Below are 19917 nucleotides of genomic sequence, written 5' to 3' on the forward strand. Positions count from 1 at the left end.
AAACTCAATTAGAAGATAGTTATAAGTACAGTTAGAATCAAAACATAAAAAAAAGTGGTAGTGCAAAAAGTATACAAATGATACTGGTGAGAGAGAGTATGGACCAGGACCTTCTACGAGTGCAACAGGGAAGATACCAATGGCAGATACGCCATGCAAAATCAGGCAGAGGGCAATTGCAGACAGCGCTCTACGACAGACACCTATATCTATATTTTCCTTAGCATTTTGAGCTTTATTAATATTATTTTTATTTAACTGTATTTCTATGAACAAATACAGTTACGAAATAATCACATAGGTGTCAGAAAATCATTTCACAACTTCTCAATCAAGAAAGAAAATCACAGCATCTCTGGAAGAAATTAGCTTTATAATTAAGAGCTAATGAGATATCATGCTACAGTAGGTTTCTTTGGAATTCATGTAGAGCATTAGTGACTTACAGTGGTGTGAAAAAGTATTTGCCCCTTCCTTATTTCTTAATCATTTTGATGTTTCTAACACTTAAAATGTTTCACTAAACACATTTAAATATTAAACAAGCACAAGTAAAGAAAAATTCAGATATTTAAATGATTTAAATTAAAGTCTTTATTATTAAAGAAAAAATTAATCAAAACCTACATTGTCCCATTCCCTTAAAACATAAATTAACTGTGCTTTCTTACATCTTTGGGCAGCCGAGTTAAATTTCCCTAGCCTTTGATATAGTGATGTGTGAAAGCAAATTTTTAAAACCCTGTTCCATAGAGTTTAAAAGATGTGACAATGGAGAAAACATAGAGCTACGATGAACCTTCTCAGGAGTGGCCACCTATGCAAAATTACCTCAAGAGCGCAGCGATGACTCATCCAAGAGTTCACGAAACATCCCACCACAACATCTAAAGGCCTCACTTCCCTCAGGTGATTTATGTTAGAAAAATGTTCTCAAATCCCATTCCCCCAATATCAAAAATCATCTGAAGTGAAGGTTCCTTTTTCAGGTCAGCGTTCAAACCTACACCATAAAAAAAACTGTTGAATGGCCTACATGAGAGCATTTCAAGATGAAGAACACTGCTGTGCAAAAGAAAAAATTTTTCGGCTTGTCTCAGTTTTGCCAGAAAAAATCTCAGAGAAGACTCTGTGAACTAACACAACAAATGTTGAACTTTGTGGAAGGTGTAAGTCCTATTACATGGTGTAGAATTAACACAGTATTTTGGAAAAGGAACATAATAGCAACAGTTAAACATGGCGGCAGTAGTGTGATGGTCTGGGGCTGTGTTGCTGCTATGTAAGGATATGTAAGGATTGCTGTAATAAAAGTAACCATTAAAGGGGTATTTCCACATTGATTCTTAAATATACAAAGGTATATACAAAGGAGACAAAGTTACATATTTGTTACAGCATAATAATAATCATAATAATAATAATCGTTATTTATATAGCACCATCAAATTCCGTAGCGTTTTAAAAATCATAGGGGACATATACAAATATATTATTACATTACAGAGTACAAACTGTAATATGGAACAATGGAGTGAGGGCCCTGCTCACAAGAGCTTACAGACTATGAGGATGAGGGGGTGAGACGAGAGTAAGAGTTTTTACTATGGTCCAGTTATTCTAAATAAGGGAACAGAATAAAATAAAATAATTTAGTAAATAAATAAAAATACGAATATAACCAAAAATACAATTCACAGGTATCATTCTAACCTGTCCCTAGCAGTACTGCTTCTGTGTGTTTTGGTTGGCATTGGATATGACCATAAACTCAGTTCTAATTAATGTTCTTCCTAACAGGTCTGATTTCTCTCGCATCTCCTGTACTGCAGGAGCCGGGAGGAGGGGAAGAAGGTAGAGATCACTAGAGCCAGAGGCCCGTTATGTCCACCACCATTCACAACAGATTTGCATTGTCACTTTTTAAAGGCTATACAATCTTTATTTTTTGGCAATTTGTACATATAAGGGTTTATTTTCTGTGAGATTAGATGCACTTGATAAATACTTAATTTTAGTAAGTCTTTAGCTCACTAAAATTACTAGTTACTAGTGCAGCCCTTTGAAGTTGAGCAGTATGACAATGCAGCACTCTGGCCCAGGGGCAGATTAAGAGTGCCATGGGTCCTGGGTGGTAAGAATATTATAGAACTTACAGTCTTGCATTGACTTCCTACATATGGTACTATAATCATATTCTCAGGGAATGAAGGACGCCTGTTTTCAATATGTGGTTTCAGAACCTTTCAGAGGTCCTGAAATAGCTTGTGTGTACATAGAGAGCATTAATATATGTATGAGTATTTCATGGGTGAAGGTCCTTCTCAGTATATAATTTAGTGGGTGGTTTAGGTGGCCATGGGCCCGGGTTATAGCCCAAATTTCCTGTATTATGCTCCACTACTGCTTCCAGGATGGAGGCACTTATTGGGGATTTTAAAAATTGCATATATTTTCAAATTTTTGGTGAATTTCACGTCATAAACATAAAACATCAATCAAAATTTACCTATAACATAAAGTACAATATGTAACAAAAAAATATCTCAAACTATCTTTGATAAGCTGAAGCATTCTACAACTATTAACAAAGTGATGCATGTTTGATTTAGAAAATGTGTCTCCTTAAATTACTAAATGCAATGCATTAGAGATGCAGCCCGATCTGCAGTCAGCATGTTATGGAGCAGGATTTAACTAAATTTAGCTTTGTATATGTGTTGGCCAAATTTACCAGCCCAAACCCAGATCAACGTATCTGAAATGATATGCTGCTTAAAGTTTGGGTTCAGTCCATCAAAGGAAACCTACCATGAGGAATCTACCGTATTTTCTGGACTATAAGACGCACTTTTTAGCAAGAAAAAATCTTGCTAAAAAGTGCCTGCGTCTTATAGTCCGGAGGTCAGGAGGATCCAGCACTGCCAGACCCTCCTGACCTCTGTAAGGGAGATCGGGTGCTGCCCAGAACTGCACCCGATCTCCCAGAGAAGAGCCTCCGCACTGCTCTTACCTCTCCCTGAAGTCCTACTGTACGGGACCTGCGGTGATGTCAGAATCATGTGACTGATCACATGCTTCTTACATCACTGCAGGTCTCATACTCTCATGCTGCGCTGGGACAGGGTGAGAAGAAGAGGAATGGGGAAAGTATGTGTGTGTGTATGTGTGTGGTTCTGTGTATGTGTGTGTGTGTGTGTATGTGTGTGGTTCTGTGTATGTGTGTGTGTGTGTAGGTGAGCTGTGTGTGTGTATAGGTGAGCTGTGTGTGTGTATAGGTGAGCTGTGTGTGTGTATAGGTGAGCTGTGTGTGTGTATAGGTGAGCAGTGTGTGTGTGTATAGGTGAGCAGTGTGTGTATAGATGAGCTGTGTGTGTGTGTATAGGTGAGCTGTGTGTGTGTGTATAGGTGAGCTGTGTGTGTGTGCGTATAGGTGAGCTGAGTGAGTGTGCGTATAGGTGAGCTGAGTGAGTGTGCGTATAGGTGAGCTGAGTGAGTGTGCGTATAGGTGAGCTGAGTGAGTGTGCGTATAGGTGAGCTGAGTGTGTGTGTGTATAGATGAGCTGTGTGTGTGTGTATAGGTGAGCTGTGTGTGTGTGCGTATAGGTGAGCTGAGTGAGTGTGCGTATAGGTGAGCTGAGTGAGTGTGCGTATAGGTGAGCTGAGTGAGTGTGCGTATAGGTGAGCTGAGTGAGTGTGCGTATAGGTGAGCTGAGTGAGTGTGCGTATAGGTGAGCTGTGTGAGTGTGCGTATAGGTGAGCTGTGTGTGTAAATGTATGTCTGTGTGCGCTGTGCTTTAGTGCAACCAACAGAAATATTTTAATTGGTGTAAAATATATTTTTCCTTTTTTTGGAAGCCTAAATCTGGGGTGCGTCTTATAGTAAGAAGCGTCTTATAGTCCGAAAAATACGGTACCTATTATATAATTTGGATATTCATATTTATTGCATATATCCCTTTAAAACATTAAAACGTTACCATAAATAAGCAGTACATGGAAAATTCACAGATGTCTTTTTGCAGTACTCAGCTTATAAAACATTGTGTTCCATGTTTGGAGATGTGACAGAAATATCTCCACAGGTTTGAGTGAAGAGAGCAAATAAATAGTTTTAATCTTGTATTTACCATCTGAGCCTCACATAATGAAAAAAGCAAGGTCTTTCCAGTGTAGTATGTAGCATTTTAAGAATCTAGACCTGCACCTGCTGACTCCATGTCAAATATTAAAACATCACAACTGCCTGCTAAATTTTACAGTGCAGAAAGTGGCAATGAAACTAATAATAATTTTATCCTTGTATTATGGACTGATAGCGCTGATGGATTTACCAAGCTGCTGCTGTATTTACAGCTCCTGTAAATTCTCCATAAAATGTGACAGCTAAAATGCCAGTTAGAAGATACGCTGCCTAAAATGTGGCCACTTGCCCCCGTGTTGTAAAGAGTTCATTTCATGCCTAATGCTTGAATGTGTATTACAAATCAGGATTTTATTTACAGCTTTAGCTCTGTGAACAAAGACAAAACATATGACCTTCAGTAGGGCATTTGTCAGGGTTCACTTTACATTATTGATGTACAAGCCCCATTACAGATGTTATGAAGGCAGGTTAAATAAAAAGGTCAAACAGATATAAAGAAAAAGCAAATATGAACGTCCTCTTCAAGCCTGGTTGAACGCTACTCTGCTAATTGCTAGTATTATAATGACATTTGTAGCAACAACAATAGGTGAAGATGTTTCTTCACAGTTTATTTTCCATTTTACTTTGCTTTCTTACTCTGAAATGTAGGCCATGTGCCCTTGGAGGTATAAAGGTACAGTCTTTATTGAAGGCACATTAATGTGACATAGAAACATGTGCTAGCCATTTTTCAGCTACTGGGACACATCACCATGTTCCATGCCCGAACATAAGTCGACTACCCAAGATAACGATAGAGCAGGTACTATTCCTGCCCGAGTCTGAGGCTTGGTTAGTCTTTTTCTATGCTTATTGGCACATGAGAGAACCTCACAAATCGATGACTGTCATGACACAAACAACGTTGTGTACATGTTGTGTTTATCGAGCCAAGTTCAGGTATAAAACAAGATCTATAGTTGTCTTTGGGACTTTACCACCATAGGATTACCCAACAGATAAAAAAAACCAAGAAGAACAAGATTATGGCACATATTATGACCAAGCTACAAAAGGGACTTTTTAGACACTTTTTTGAAGTATATTCTCAGTATCAAAAGTGTTTCTCCACACAGATCCATAGCCTGAGATAGACTAGTTAAAGTGTCCACTACAGTTGGCTCCAGCAGCATAAAGAAAGAGTAAAAAATGTCTGCAGAAATAGAGATGTACAAATCCTTCAGCATCTATGGAGAACCTGGGCTACTCCCCAAAGCTCTCACCTACAAATGGGTATTTTAAACAGAACAAGCACTTTGTCCTCTAAACCCATTTGAATTCTTAAGTAGGGTGTTAACTTCCCCACAATGGGGGTTATTTATTATTGGTTTTCCTGGGATTTTTGGTGAAAAAAATTCTCAAAGCAGTCACATGAAGGGTTTTTGAGACTATTCACTGCTAAAAAGTCTCACAGGATTATATACACCTCTTTATTAATCTGGCCTAAACATAGAACTACTGCTAATGCAACACAGTGCAAAGTCAGATTCATGACTAGAGACTTTTGAAAAAAAATGTCTCATAAAAAGTCTCATAGTCACTCCAGCCCCCTTCTGGTCTGTGTGCTGAGACTTTTTATGCATTTTGAGACTTTTTGGGGACTTTTTGAAAAAGAAATTCCAGACAGAAAATGGACCATAAAAACATTTATTAAAGGGCCAAAGCTACTTTAATTAATCTGAGAGGCAGTGAAGCTCCAAAATTAGACATAGAACAGTCCCAAGTAGTTGGTCTAATGATAAATAACCCCCAAAGTCACTTCATCAAAAATGTGGCAACAAAACCACAAGCACTAATTGTTTTTAAGAAAATATTTCACCAGAAGACAATAGGCAACATTTATCAAAACTAGTGCAAACTGTTGCCTGTAGAGGGTGCAGTATGCGACAGATTCATGAAATATGTCACATGTTCTTCATGAATCTGGTGCCCCCTGCACTGCTCCGACAGAATGCGTCATTTTTCTTCTAAAGTTCTTAATGCATTAGAACTATGGCACAGACACAATTGTGGCACATGTTGGACAGAATTGTGGCACACGATCGAACTGTGCACTGGAACGCCCCTTTTAGTAAAGCATTTTTCTGTCTTGTCAAAAGCAGTGCAGCTGCGACACAAAACTGATAAAAATGCATATGCAAGCAGTGTCCCTGTTCTTTCTAGTGCAAAGTCAGACAGAAAAATGTGTCTGATAAATGTGTCCCAATCTGTTTACAAAGTTTTAGGTTGAAATTCTGATTAATTTTTATGCTGTGTTTCTATATATTTCTTTTTTTTTTCATAAGAATGTGTTGATTTCCTCTCTGACCACAAGGTTTAATCGTATGATACAAGGTTTAAGCCTTTGATTACAATAGGAGATAACCCCTTTATATAAAACACCATCCATTGGATCTACCCGTGACAATAGGTGACTGTCAGCTTCTCTACACCACATCTATCTACACAGATCATGTCTACAAAAATCTTTATCAACTACAAAGAGTTGGCTCCAGACTATTGAGGCATATGACTCAATGCGGTTACTGAAGCTCATGTAAAATGGCAGTCCCATCATTAAATTGTCGCCTGAAAAACATTATTAAGAAATAGGCATTGCCATTGCTTGACATAGGGAATAGACAAACAGTGTGGCTTTTTAGGTGTTCTTGTGATACGCCATAAATGTCTGAGACATGCCTACATAAGTTGCATTATAGTTGACCTAACCACTGGGTGACAACACAGAAACCCATGCTGTCTTCAGAAATTGCTCTTGTAACACACATCTTGACCCGATGATGATTTTAATGGGAGAAGAAAGGTATTTAATTATGCAATGAAGATTAAGATAGCTCATGTTGACTCCATAAAAATGACTTTAAGGAACTAGGATAGAAGCTCAAGTCCAGGACTTATATAAGAGAGTGTTCAAGGAATTCTACCAGTGCCACAGGCATCAATAGAAAGATGGCAGAAATTTTGAAATTGGTGTAGAAAGAAATGGTTTGGGTTCATGGAGAACTACAGCCTGTACTCTACCGTGTACTGTGTACTCTCCCCGATAGTAAGACACCCCCGATAGTAAGACATAGTGGGTGTTTTAGGGGGGTCGGCTAATGTAAGTTGTACCCCGAAAGTAAGACATAGTTAGAATGGATGGAGCCAGGAGCCAGAGCTGCAGCCTCTTCATATCACTGCTGTAGCTCCTGGCCCGATAGAAGATTATGACCGGAGCTCAGCTACTCTGAGCAGGTTCTGATCACATGGCAGATGAGACAGGGCTGCACACTGTGCACTCTGCAGCAGCTTCCTTCTCTGTGCTGTCTGTGTTACTGGAGCAGCTCCTCCCCCTCTTGTGTAGCTGCTAAACTCTCCTACATCAGTCGGAACAGGAGGGGGAGAGCAGGGAAGCACTTGTCAGCTTGGACCAGCCTCTACTCAGCCCTGCAGTCACTGCCCACCAGGAACATGGAACAGGAGTATGTATGTTTATGTGTAATGTGTATGTAGGTGTGATGTCTGATCTATATGTGAACATTGTGTGCATGTTTATTCACATGTATAATGTATGAATGTAGTGTGTGTCAGGGTATTTGCTTGCATAGTTCTATGGTTTGTGTTAAAACACCTATCCCCCTGCACTATATAGTGCCCCTACTCTGTATAACCCACCCACACTGTATAATGCCCCTACTCACACTGTATAATGCCTCTACTCTGTATAACCCACTCACACTGTATAATGCCCCTACTCACACTGTATAATGCCCCTACTCTGTATAACCACCCCCACACTGTATAATTCTTGGAACTTGCTTTTATAAAACTGTTTTGTGGTGAATACCATACTGTTCAGGTTGTTAATAAATGTTAATTTTATGGTTAAAACTAAAAATTTTTCCAATATAAGACACACCCCGAAAGTAAGACATAGTGGGACTTTTGAGGGTAAAAAGAATGTAAGACACTGGGGCAAATTTACTTACCCGGCCCATTCGCGATCCAGCGGCGCGTTCTCTGCTCTGGATTCGGGTCCGGCCGGGATTTAAGAAGGTAGTTCCTCCGCCGTCCACCAGGTGGCGCTGCTGCGCTGAAAGTCATCTCATCGCGCCGGAATGCACCACCTCGGACCAGGTGAAGGTAAGCGCTCCCCAAGCTACACTTTTTCGGTTTTTAAATGCGGCGGTTTTTCCGAATACGTCAGGTTTTCGTTCGGCCACGCCCCCCGATTTCCGTCGCGTGCATGCCGGCGCCGATGCGCCACAATCCGATCGTGTGCGCCACAATCCCGGGGCAATTCAGGTACAATCGGCGCAAATCGGAAATATTCGGGTAACACGTCGGGAAAACGCGAATCGGGCCCTTAGTAAATGACCCCCACTGTCTTACTTTCGGGGAAACATGGTAAGCACAGCTCCACCCATATGAGTAGGATACAGAGGAAACAGCTGACTATGATTTAGAAGGAAGGGCTATACATTTCAGTTTCTAAACTGAATCAAAGCAGTGACCGCACCCTGGGACAACTCCTTTAATGGAAGTGAGCTTGATAATTCATAGACGATGGTATCTTATCTCCATTGTCACATACTCTCTTGTCACATAGTCACAGCCATTAGATTTGAGGGTAACTAACCTATAACTAATACAGTGTTTAAAAAAACTGGAACTGTGCAACAAATGCATGGTAAGTTTAACATCTATGATATACAAGGTATCTAAAGTATTAAGAGATGACCACACAAATATATGTATGGTCAGAACAAATTACAATTACAGTAGAACACTTAATCCTTTCACAACTGGCATATGACTATATACATCCTAATTGCAATATACCCCGCGCACATAGCAAGTGCAAAGACATCACGACTGTGGCCTGCTGCTAAATCTTCTAGAAACACAGTTCTGGTGTAATTTTAAAGATAATTTGGACATGTGCTATCTGTTGTTTACGACAGCTTGCATATGTCCCTTTCTATAGGCTAATTTGCATGGTAGTAGTTTTTATGGCCATGTATGTGAGCCGTCTGACTGGGCCAAGTTAAAGATAAGAGACCATTTCTGACCATGATTGCGGACTCTTCTATTGTCATGGGACATAGAAACACAGTTCTGGTGTGATTGTAAACAGAATTTCCTCTTCAATATGCATACACACAGCCATTGTTTTTGGACATATGTCCCATTCTATTGTCATTGACACATAAGTGGAGCTCACCAGCCAACGACACATGGGCCAGAAACAATGAACAATGAAAAACTTGTTCAGGCAGGTAACCCAACTTTAACAGTGGACATCTGAAGTTTTACAAACACAATCCTGGCAAGATTCTCTTATTTAAAATGACATGGGAACTGTGTTTTCTAGGTGCCATGGTTTAGAATATTTAGTCGTTGGTAGTGTGTGCCCTCCAGCCTGTCATCTAAAGGTTGATTATGGAAGTTTCCAGAAGTACATGCACATTCTGCAACTGTAGCTTAAGCTGGGGAAGGGTAGTGGATTGACACATTACATAATTTCAACATATTTTGGTAAAGTTTATTCAATTATATTGCATTTTTTGAAAATATGTATTGGAAAAAAGAGCATATTTTTTCACGTTTTTAGTTATTTGTCTGCTAATTCTATAAACTAAAATATGTAGTAAAACTATCAAGTTTTACCTGCCATGGGAAAAAAAATTGTTATGATACATAAAGCTGATTGTTATTTAAAGTAGAGCAGGACAGAACCGCAAAAATTTACCTGGACATTCAGCTATCAATGACCCTTGGTCATGAAAGGGTTAATAGACAGCATTGAGCTTAAATTATGATTAATGTCATATAGGGATGTAATATTTTTTAAATACTGCAAGATATGACAATAATAATCCTTATTCTATAAGCTATATGCAGTTGTGAAGGAAGTTTTCCCATAAAATTGGGCAATTGTTACCCACTTCAAACCAACGTCTGATAATTTCTGGATCAACACTGTAGCGATATTGGTTGGAAATCATAAACCTGTGTCCTTCAGACAGAAACTCTCATGCTGCTCCTGAAAAGGTCTTTTGCTGCAAGACTCCTGTGCCCCCTGCCAGAGAAGGAACTGACAAAGGTAAAAGCTATTCATTGTTATACGACTGGAATAATCATAAATATTAGCATAAAGTATGTACTGAGGCCAAATATTATATCACAGCTCTGATACTCCTTCCTCCTACAGTGCTATTTATTCTTGATTCAATGCCAGTCCCACTTTCAAAGGATCTGTCGGTATTGTCACAACATGACTTTTATAATAATTGAATTCCCCATAAAATAATAACTCTGACAATAACTGTCTACTCAACTCCTTGTTATGCCATTCCTATTTTATTCCTTTTAGAAATTTGTGAGTAGGTTATCCAAGTAGATGTAACCAGATGCAGGTTCTGTACAGTTACATAACATCCAAACTGTGCCGCCAGTATTGAACTGTGTAGGAATACAGACAGTACCCTACTGGAAACACTAACTTGCTTTATTTCTCATCATAATGGAATAGAATGAATAAAAAGAATACATGGACCAACAAAGAGTTCTACAAATAGATGATACAAAAATTGTCATTTCTTTAGAAATGCAGTTATTTCCTAAATAAGAACTGTCAGGACAGGTGACGGGTCTTTCTTAGTAGTTCACTTTCAGCAAATAATTGGTATCATTTTGTGTAATCAAAAGTTGTACAAATTTGCAATATATTTCCTGTAACAATTCCTCAGTTTTCGAGATCTCTGCTTGCTGTCCTGCTATAGGAAGCTTCATTGTTTACTTCAGTGGATAGAAATCTATGGTCATATGATGTCACACAGGTGCATGAATACACAGCTCTGATTTCTCTTTGTGATACTAACTAGCAGTTTACCACATGACATCACATGACTATGGGCTTGCTTTTTATCCACAGGAAGTTCTAATTTAGGCTACATTCACACTGCCGTTGCCCGAACGTACCATAGCACGGCGGGCAACGGCAGCGCACGGGGAGAGGAGGAGGTGAGCGCAGCTCACCCCGCCCCTCTCCATAGGAACATATGGCGCACGGCACCGTACTACGGAGAGACATAGGACATGTCGTATCTTTTTCCGGGGTACGGAGCGGTACAGTTCCGCTCCCGTTGGGCGCCGTGCGCCCATTGCCGTCTATGGGGGACGTATATCGGCCGTATATACACGTTGGCCGTATATACGTCCCCCATATGTCAGTGTGAATGTAGCCTTATTGACAGTAATCAGAGGCATAGAGAACCTTGAGGAATTGATACAAAAAGTTTTTTTTCAAATTGTATAATATAAATATTTTTTTTAAGTGGACAACTCCTTTAAGACTAAGATTTCAGTTTTAAATTGTAATTCAAAACATTTATTTTATCAATGATTGTTCACAAATGCTGGTTTCTATTATTATTTGCTTAACTTTAAGAATTTGATATATAATTTTAAGTTTTGGATTAACAATAATCTATTACTGTAAAAGAGAATAAGTGCCAAGAAGTTGTGCTTTACTTAAGATATCTGGCTAACTTGGCCTTTTGGATGCACTAAGTGGATGAATTACAGAATTTATTGATTCAAGCCCTCTGTAAGGTTACAAGGCTAAAAGGGCAATTCATTAAAGTCAACGGTCTCCGAATTGGGTTAAAACAGTCAGAAATCAACAAAAATATCTGGCCTGATCCAGATATTATATCCTATGTCTGAGGAGATAGAAAATCTTTTTCAGGAATATACATGTTTATATGATTAGTATTTGAAATATATGATCAATTTTCTTTTAAGATTTTATTTTTATCAACATTGTACAAAAATGTCATAACATAAAAAAATGTATTCTCTTCACAAGATAATATATGTACAGAGGTAAAACCATCAAGGGAATGTAAAGTCCTTAGAAAATAACATAATCTTTTACATTATAATTTCCACAACCTCTATAAGTCTAATTTAATTACAGGAGGTTCCCTACTTAAAGACACCCAACTTACAGATGACCCCTAGTTAAATACGGACCCTATTGCCCCTTATGACCTCTGGTGAAGCTCTCTGGATGCTTTACTTTAAGTTGCAATGATCAGCTGTAAGGTGTCTGTAATGAAGCTTTATTGAGAATCATTGGTCCCATTACAGCAACATTATTTGAAACTCCAATTGTCACTGGGGCAAAAAAAAATTAGTCTAGAACTATAATGATAAAATATACAATTTCGACTTGCATACAAATTCAACTTAAGAACAAACCTATGAACCCTACTGCCTGTAATATATTTGAGCACATTCTTAGTTGTTCCCAACTCTCAATAAGGGCTGATCTAATATACATACATATACATCAAATCTTCACAAGAAGAGAATAACACTTTTAACCCTCCACCCCACCATGTAAAGTGAGAAAGGGGAGAAAAATAAAATTTAAGTCAACAGTCACTGAATTGGGTTAAAACAGTCAGAAAAGTCTGGCCTGATCTATCATATCCTATATCTGAGGAAATAGAAAAAAAAAGAATAATAATAATTATATATATGAGCCTTCTTCATTTGAGCCAAAACATGCGTCAGGGCTGTTATCACCCAGGACACGTGAACCGGTGTAACTAATATGGGTAATAAAACTCTGCTTTCTACTTGGGGCATATGTTATAGGACCTCATAGGCTCAGTGATATTGATCCTTGATTGCACACTGCACTTTGCTTTATACAATTTCCCAAGTTTGCTACCAATAACACCCTAAGGTTCCCACATCGTCCAAACTGAGTGATTCCATTGTCTGCGCATCACCATCTGTGGTTGTACATTTTTAATAGTTTTTGTATATATATATTGAATAAAGATTTATTATATTACCTGAATTTACGTGGTCTGTGCTTTGGGTTTGTCCATTATGTGGACACAATAGATTAATACATGTAGTTTAGATTGGCTGGCTAGTAGTAGACCAAGAACTAACATTGTGACAGACTCCATTGAGCACTTAGTGATGACCTATCCTGTAGTGGGGGCCTTCAAACTCCCTTTAAATTCCTCTATTCGGGGATAAAATAGTGTCAATTATTTATACTTTGTTCATACTGTATTTTGTTTGCTGTAAATGTATGTTCTTTATATATTCATAGTTTCAGTATTTTCTTTGGGATGGGTAAAACTATTATTTTATACTTTTATCATATGGTGCAAAATTTATAGTAACAGTAATAGGAATAAATGACTAAAATCTTGCCTGACTCTACCTGGGAAATCAGATCCTTAAAGGAAATCTACCATCAAAATCTAGCATGATAAACCAGGAACAGTGACACGGCAGTGACAGTGGTAATATTCTTATATATGTTATTGATGGCCTCCCTACTTCTAACAACAACTTTTAAAATTATGTGTCTGAAGGGCCATGGGGGGTGTTACCAGAGCACCTCAATGCTGCAACTTAACAGACTGTTACAGTGTCTCCACCTCCCTCCTGCTCCCTCATCACTTCTCCGTCCCTCTGCCTGATGTAATTTCATTGCAGAAATCAATGTTTCAGCACACCGTGGGAGAGGGAAGTGCTCCTGCACAGTATAACAGTTTGTGAATCTGCAGCACAGAGCGTCTGTGATAAGGCCCCTCAAAAGCCTTTCTCGTTCTTTAGCATAATTTTAAAAGTTGATTTCAAAAGGAAAGAGGCTATGGATAGTAACTATAAGAAGATTACCACAATCATGGGGCTTGGATCTATCATGCTTTAATTTAATAGCAGATAGTATATCTGATAAAGCAAGTGTGGTGCCCTAAGTGCAATCTTAATAGCTAGAGATGAGCGAGCACTAAAATGCTGGAGTGCTTGTTACTCGAGTTGAACTTTTCCCGATGCTCGAGTGCTCGTTTTGAATAACGAACCCCATTGAAGTCAAAGGGAAGCTCGAGCATTTTTCAAGGGGACCAAGGCTCTGCAATAAAATGTGTCATTTTATTGAGAAATAAGGGAGTCAGTCCTGTTACTTCATTTTTTTTATTCAATGGAATATTCCTGGAATTTCATCTTCAAACATCTGCAATGTGTTCTTCACACATATTGTTCTTCACATACTATTGTGAAGAACACCGTTCTGCACGAATGTCTTCTGATAAGTTAGCAGATGTACAGAAACATCTGCAATGTGTTCTTCACTGTGTTCACTGTGTGTTCTCACTTTGCTCTTCACTTAAATGATCCTTAATGATCCTGTGTTCACTGTGTTCTTTGTGTTCTTCATTGTTCTTCACTGTGTGAAAGCTCGTTATCGAGCAGGCGAAATACTCGTCCGAGCAACAAGCCGTTTCGAGTACGCTAATACTCGAACGAGCATCAAGCTCGGACGAGTATACTCACTCATCTCTAATAATAGCATTTTTCAATTGGTTATTTCAATTCTTCCACCAGTTCACAAAAAGCTTAAAAGAGCCCAAAAATAGCACGTGGGATAAGATAAAAGTATTATTACAGCAGTTTAGTTTATAACTCTATACCATGGACTTAAGAGAGAGATAACAGTGAAAAATATGTTGTGCTAAATTGTAATGCAGACTAAAAACAGCCTGGGGTTTCAATCTTCAAACAACTCATTACCATAATGCCCTTGGTAACACAATGGGGTGTGTACATATCATCAAATCTATGCTAAACCTTCCCGACATAAAACAAGACCATTAGAACTTGACTGCGCTATTTAGAATTTCATTTTCATTATACCCATGCTAATGTATGATATTAACCTAGATAGAAAAATTATTTTAGACACACGCTCACATCAAAAGCATTGAGTTACACAGTCATTCTATGTTAAAACTGTATGTCGCATAAGCTAAAGCAGATTTAATATTTACTTTTACTCTGTTGTATAATATGAAATATGTGTGATATGTTGTACAATCCACAATATAGCTGCCAAATATTGTAGGGATACAGAGAGGCGTAGCAGTGCTTTCAAAAAAAGATAAAATCTGAGAGCGTCCAAAGTAAGAAAAAGAGAATAATTTCTGTAGTTGTACGATATATAGATGTTCTCTCCAAGAGAAATGACTTTTTTGGGGAAGCACCAAGATGCCTCACAGATTCCTAGTAGAATTGTAGGGACTCCATGGAATCCATGGAATCCATGGTCCATAAAGCAACTTGTGAAGTGAAAACGAGTCTAAACGTGATTTGGCTTCAGGTTTTCGCAAAACTTCTGGGTTCTTGAATCTCAATTGTATTCTAAAATTAAGGAACAGAATACTTCGCTTCATTTTTTTTTATGCTTTTGAAATGCAACTAACTTGTCTCTTCTTGAACCTGATCTTCATTGTACCATTTGTGGAAAAACTATAATAGAAGCTCCGTTCCATGTCTGTCTTCCATATACTGGTGTAGGATCATGGATGGTGCGCTGGCTGTCAACCATGTTAAGTTTTGTGTGAGCTTTATTTGACACTATGCAATTTGTACAACCCTGCCCGGCGAGGGAAGTACCTTCTAATTATGATAAATTATTCGGACATACTTCACTAAAAATTGTGCTTTTTTTCTCTCCTTTGATGGATCTCTCCCCAGGTTTTTTTTCAAAGAGTAAACCATCTATTTCTTTACCAGTGTTAACAAGTAAAAGATGCAACTTGTATTATGAAATTACTATTATATACATCAATGGCACACATTTCCTTATTTATTGAGACTGCACTCAATATAGCAAAAAAACTGAGAAAATTCCGCAAAATTAGCATTTATTTTCTGTTTTGGCAGCATACAATCCGAAGATCAATGATTTTTCCATACATTCCACAATATACCAAAAAAATGAACTGAGGTAAAAGTTCACTCAAATTCACACTAATACCTTTTTAATTTTTGCACTCAAGATACTCAATTTTTAATGCTAATAACCAACATTCAGCTTTAAAGCCTATGCCAGTAAGACAGGGGCTTATTATTTGTATACAAGTTTTTGGCATACAAACATAAAAGAGTCACAATTTCTGGCACACATCATGGAAATTGCTCATTATTGGCCCTTTGGCACCACTTTTAAATACAAGTGGACGCAAGAAATGGGAACAAGGTTGGCCAGGGCGGGGAAGCCTTAGCAAGTCAGATTTACATAACTTGCACCAGAAAACTGATAGCCTTGGACTGGAATAGAATTAAATTTCGCAGTTTAAAGGAAACCTACCACCATGGATCTACCTATTAAGGTAGATCCGGTGGTAGGTGCATCTAATGTATGTAAGGATAGCCCTTTTAAGGGCTAATCCTTTAGTTCTTTGTATCTTTTGCAATCTTTAATTGGGGAATAGGCAAACTTTCTAAAGAAGCTACTGGGGCGTGGAGTAGCTGGAGCACAGAACGCAGGCTGGTGGCTGCGCAATCTGGGCTCCAAAGCCTGAGCTACCGCGCATGCACAGAACTCCTGGTTTGTGGACGATCAAGGAGCAAAGAGGCTCAAGAATCAAAGAGGCTACTGGGGCGTGGAGTAGCCGCGTCATGTAGCCTCAGCTCCTGCTACTCCACGCCCCATTAGACTTAGAAAATTTGCTTATGCCCGATTACAGATTACAAAAGATACAGGGGACTAAAGGATTAGCCCTAAAAAGGGCCATCACTACATATGTTAGATGCACCTACCACCGGATCTAACTTAATGCAGACCCCGAATTACTAAGAGTTTGGAACAAAGGATTCAGCATTAATGCACATCAGAGTTTTCCTTCCATTATAGTAGATGTCCTTTAAACCACATACATTGATATTCACACAAAGAGTGAAATTAAAGAAAGTTCCAAAATAACTCTTATAACTAGCAAGACACAACACATTTCAACAATTTCCTATGTACCATCTTAAAAATGATATTATAATACAAGTTAGGATGAATTAAGAGAAGAAAAAGCTGCAATAATTATTAGTGAGATGCAACTAGTTTAAACTAAATAACTCTAAGATTTCAGACCCGAAGAAGATGACAGCACAACTGGCAAAAATGGAGCAAATCAATAAAAAAAGCATAAAACTGTAGGCTAAACTTACAATATTCTGCACATTTTGTGGTAAGTGTACAGTCATATCTGTATTCCAGTCAGTGCATATTACTGATAGAAAATATGGAATAAAATCAATTTGATGCAACCTTTAAAAAGTAGTGGGAAGAAACTATAATTGGCTCTTAAAGTAGATGAAGCAGTCAGTATTATAGCTTTTATTTTCAGCTTTGCAAAACGTATACTGTTTTGATTCTCTGACGTGATGCTCATTTCCAAAGCAATGATATTACCATCTTTCCAAAATTGGACCATTAGAAAAATAAAATAAAAGTCTTTTTCTGATTTAATTTGCACTGAAACATAAATTGTCACTTATAGCCCTGAAAGTTATTATGCAAGATTTGTGCGTCAGTTTTAGAAAACCTATTTCAAATACCTCATTAGGTGATTCTAAGGTAAGGTAGAGTGGGGGTCTCTAGCTCGTGTCCTGCATTAATAAGGTGGAAGGCAGAGCGATTGCAAAGACTATCTGACAATCTAGCACATTCATGTACCATATACAGTAGAGCCCATAGATTCAATTATCATCATGTATTGCTTCATGTCTCCTAAGGAGGTGTGCAATGAAATTAAACATCTGCAGGCGATTGGATTAATTTCCAAGTATTCCTAATTTAAAATTTGTCCTAAAAACACATCTTTTTAGACAGGCACATCACATCCCCTTATCTAACACCGCTAATAATATTAAACTATCAACAGAATATGATCCTTGTATCCAACAGTAACCTCTATGCAATAATATAACAAACCTATGGACTCAAGTGAACATTTACGTAACAAGTAACTTGGCACTCCATTAAGATGCAGTGATTTTTTTTTATTTACAGTTGTGCAATCTACAATAAAAGTTACAGGTGACATTTCGGTCAACAAAATTACCCTCTTCCGAGACAGATTGCAAATAGTCAGATGATAGGTAAGCCTAAAATGGCTGGAAAATCAGTAGGCAAACAAGCTGTTCTAGAATATACTTTGCTTACTGCAATAGGATGTCAGCCCCTGTCCCTTTGAACCTGCTAGCACTACATTTAACTGTAGGGGACAACCGGGTGGTGTACCCTACCCTGCACAGATCACAGATCAGCAAGACAAACACTGAGGTCTGGCAAACCCAACACGGTGATGAGGTACAAAAACAGCAGGAAATGGTATAGTTAGGGGACAGCAAAAGTCATGTGAACGAGAAATACTCAGCACATTAGCAACAGGAGCCAGAGGAATACCACGCAGAATACAACACAAGTGATAAAATCCAACATCAGGCACTGCAAGAACAGACATTGGATTCCAAATAGCACATTGGTTTAGGTGTGTGTCAGTCCAACTATTGACACACACTCCCAGTTTAGATATGTTGAATATAGCCTCAAGCAGAACATATCCCTGGGTGTGATAAGAACACTGTAGTGCACCAAAGACCCCCACCAATTATAGGAAGGCTAGTGTTGGTGCGCACAGGCACTGTCATTTAAATACCACTGGCCACTTTGCCTGCAGCATTTAGAGAGCGACCTGCAATCGGTGGCGGTATCGATTCAATGCCATCATGGTTTTGCCAACTTTTTCATTTTACACATGAGTTGGAATTACCATTTTTGGCTATTTTATGTTGGATATTTTTTAACCGGATATATAATTAACATGAAATGTAAATGTGTTTATTTTTTTAGGTTCAGCATGTGTTCTTTCTTATATTTTGTGGCAAGTGTTTGTAGTTAAAGGTAAAGAGGGGGCAGTTCCAGAAAGAGACAAAAGCACAAAAACAGACAGATGTGGCTACAGTTCATAGTAATTCTTCAATCTCATCCATTTTCTAGATGCAAAGCAACACATCTCAGAACTGCTTAATAACGATCATGTACAATTTGGTCAACTGAACGGGTTGGCTTTCTATGTAAACTTAGTAAAAAAACGTAGTATTCTTATTTTCTAAAAAGATAGATAACTATATATGAAATGAATAGACAAATGCTGATTGATTCATCCTGCCATTCAGTTAATAATTAAGAATAATTCAGGTTGTCTCTTTGCTCTCCCTGTTAATGCCCACTATCATTCACACAGTGATAGCCTTGATTACCCCAGAGTAGGATATGACTAGACGCAAATGGATTACGATAAATAGGAAACCCCTTTGTATATTGAAAGATTAAAGTGGCCATTAATATTAAAAAGCTTAAATGACTCCCCCATTAACATGCATGATCACTTGAGCTGCTTGCCCTTTTCATACAGAGAAGGGAATCAGCTGCTGCCTCACAACTGCTAAGTAATTCTTTTTTTGTTTTATTGGCATCCCCTTTTTTATATAGAATGCTTATTATTAGTGATGAGTGGATCAGAGAAAATTCAGGTGTGGCTGAGTTTGGCTGGACCCAAACTTGAAAATTCTGTTCAGGTTTGTGTTCAGGTACCAAAGCTAGCACTGCACATGGTGCCGCTGTGTTTATGTCCATTGAATGAATGGTAATGAACTTAGTTGGTGAGGGCCACTTCACTCTCTCTAACCTCCCTAAATTAATGGAGTGTCAGGCATGCATGCACAATAATGCTTCAATGGGGGTATTTTGGTTTTCCAATCACTGAAGGTCCCTGAATTGACACTCATCTCCCATCCAATTTATAGGGGGAAAGTGTCTTTCATGGGACAAACAACTCACCCCTTTGAATTTGCAGTCAACACAAATG

At 38.3% G+C, this 19917-nt stretch overlaps 1 protein-coding gene across 2 annotated transcripts in view; it reads right to left on the bottom strand.

Moving 5' to 3' along the window:
• Nucleotides 1-19917, bottom strand: part of TMEFF2 (transmembrane protein with EGF like and two follistatin like domains 2) — a 337792-nt gene that overhangs the window by 66361 nt on the left and 251514 nt on the right. The window lies entirely within an intron of this gene.

Source organism: Engystomops pustulosus, chromosome 8, assembly GCF_040894005.1.
Source record: "Engystomops pustulosus chromosome 8, aEngPut4.maternal, whole genome shotgun sequence".
NCBI classification, from domain to species: domain Eukaryota; kingdom Metazoa; phylum Chordata; class Amphibia; order Anura; family Leptodactylidae; genus Engystomops; species Engystomops pustulosus.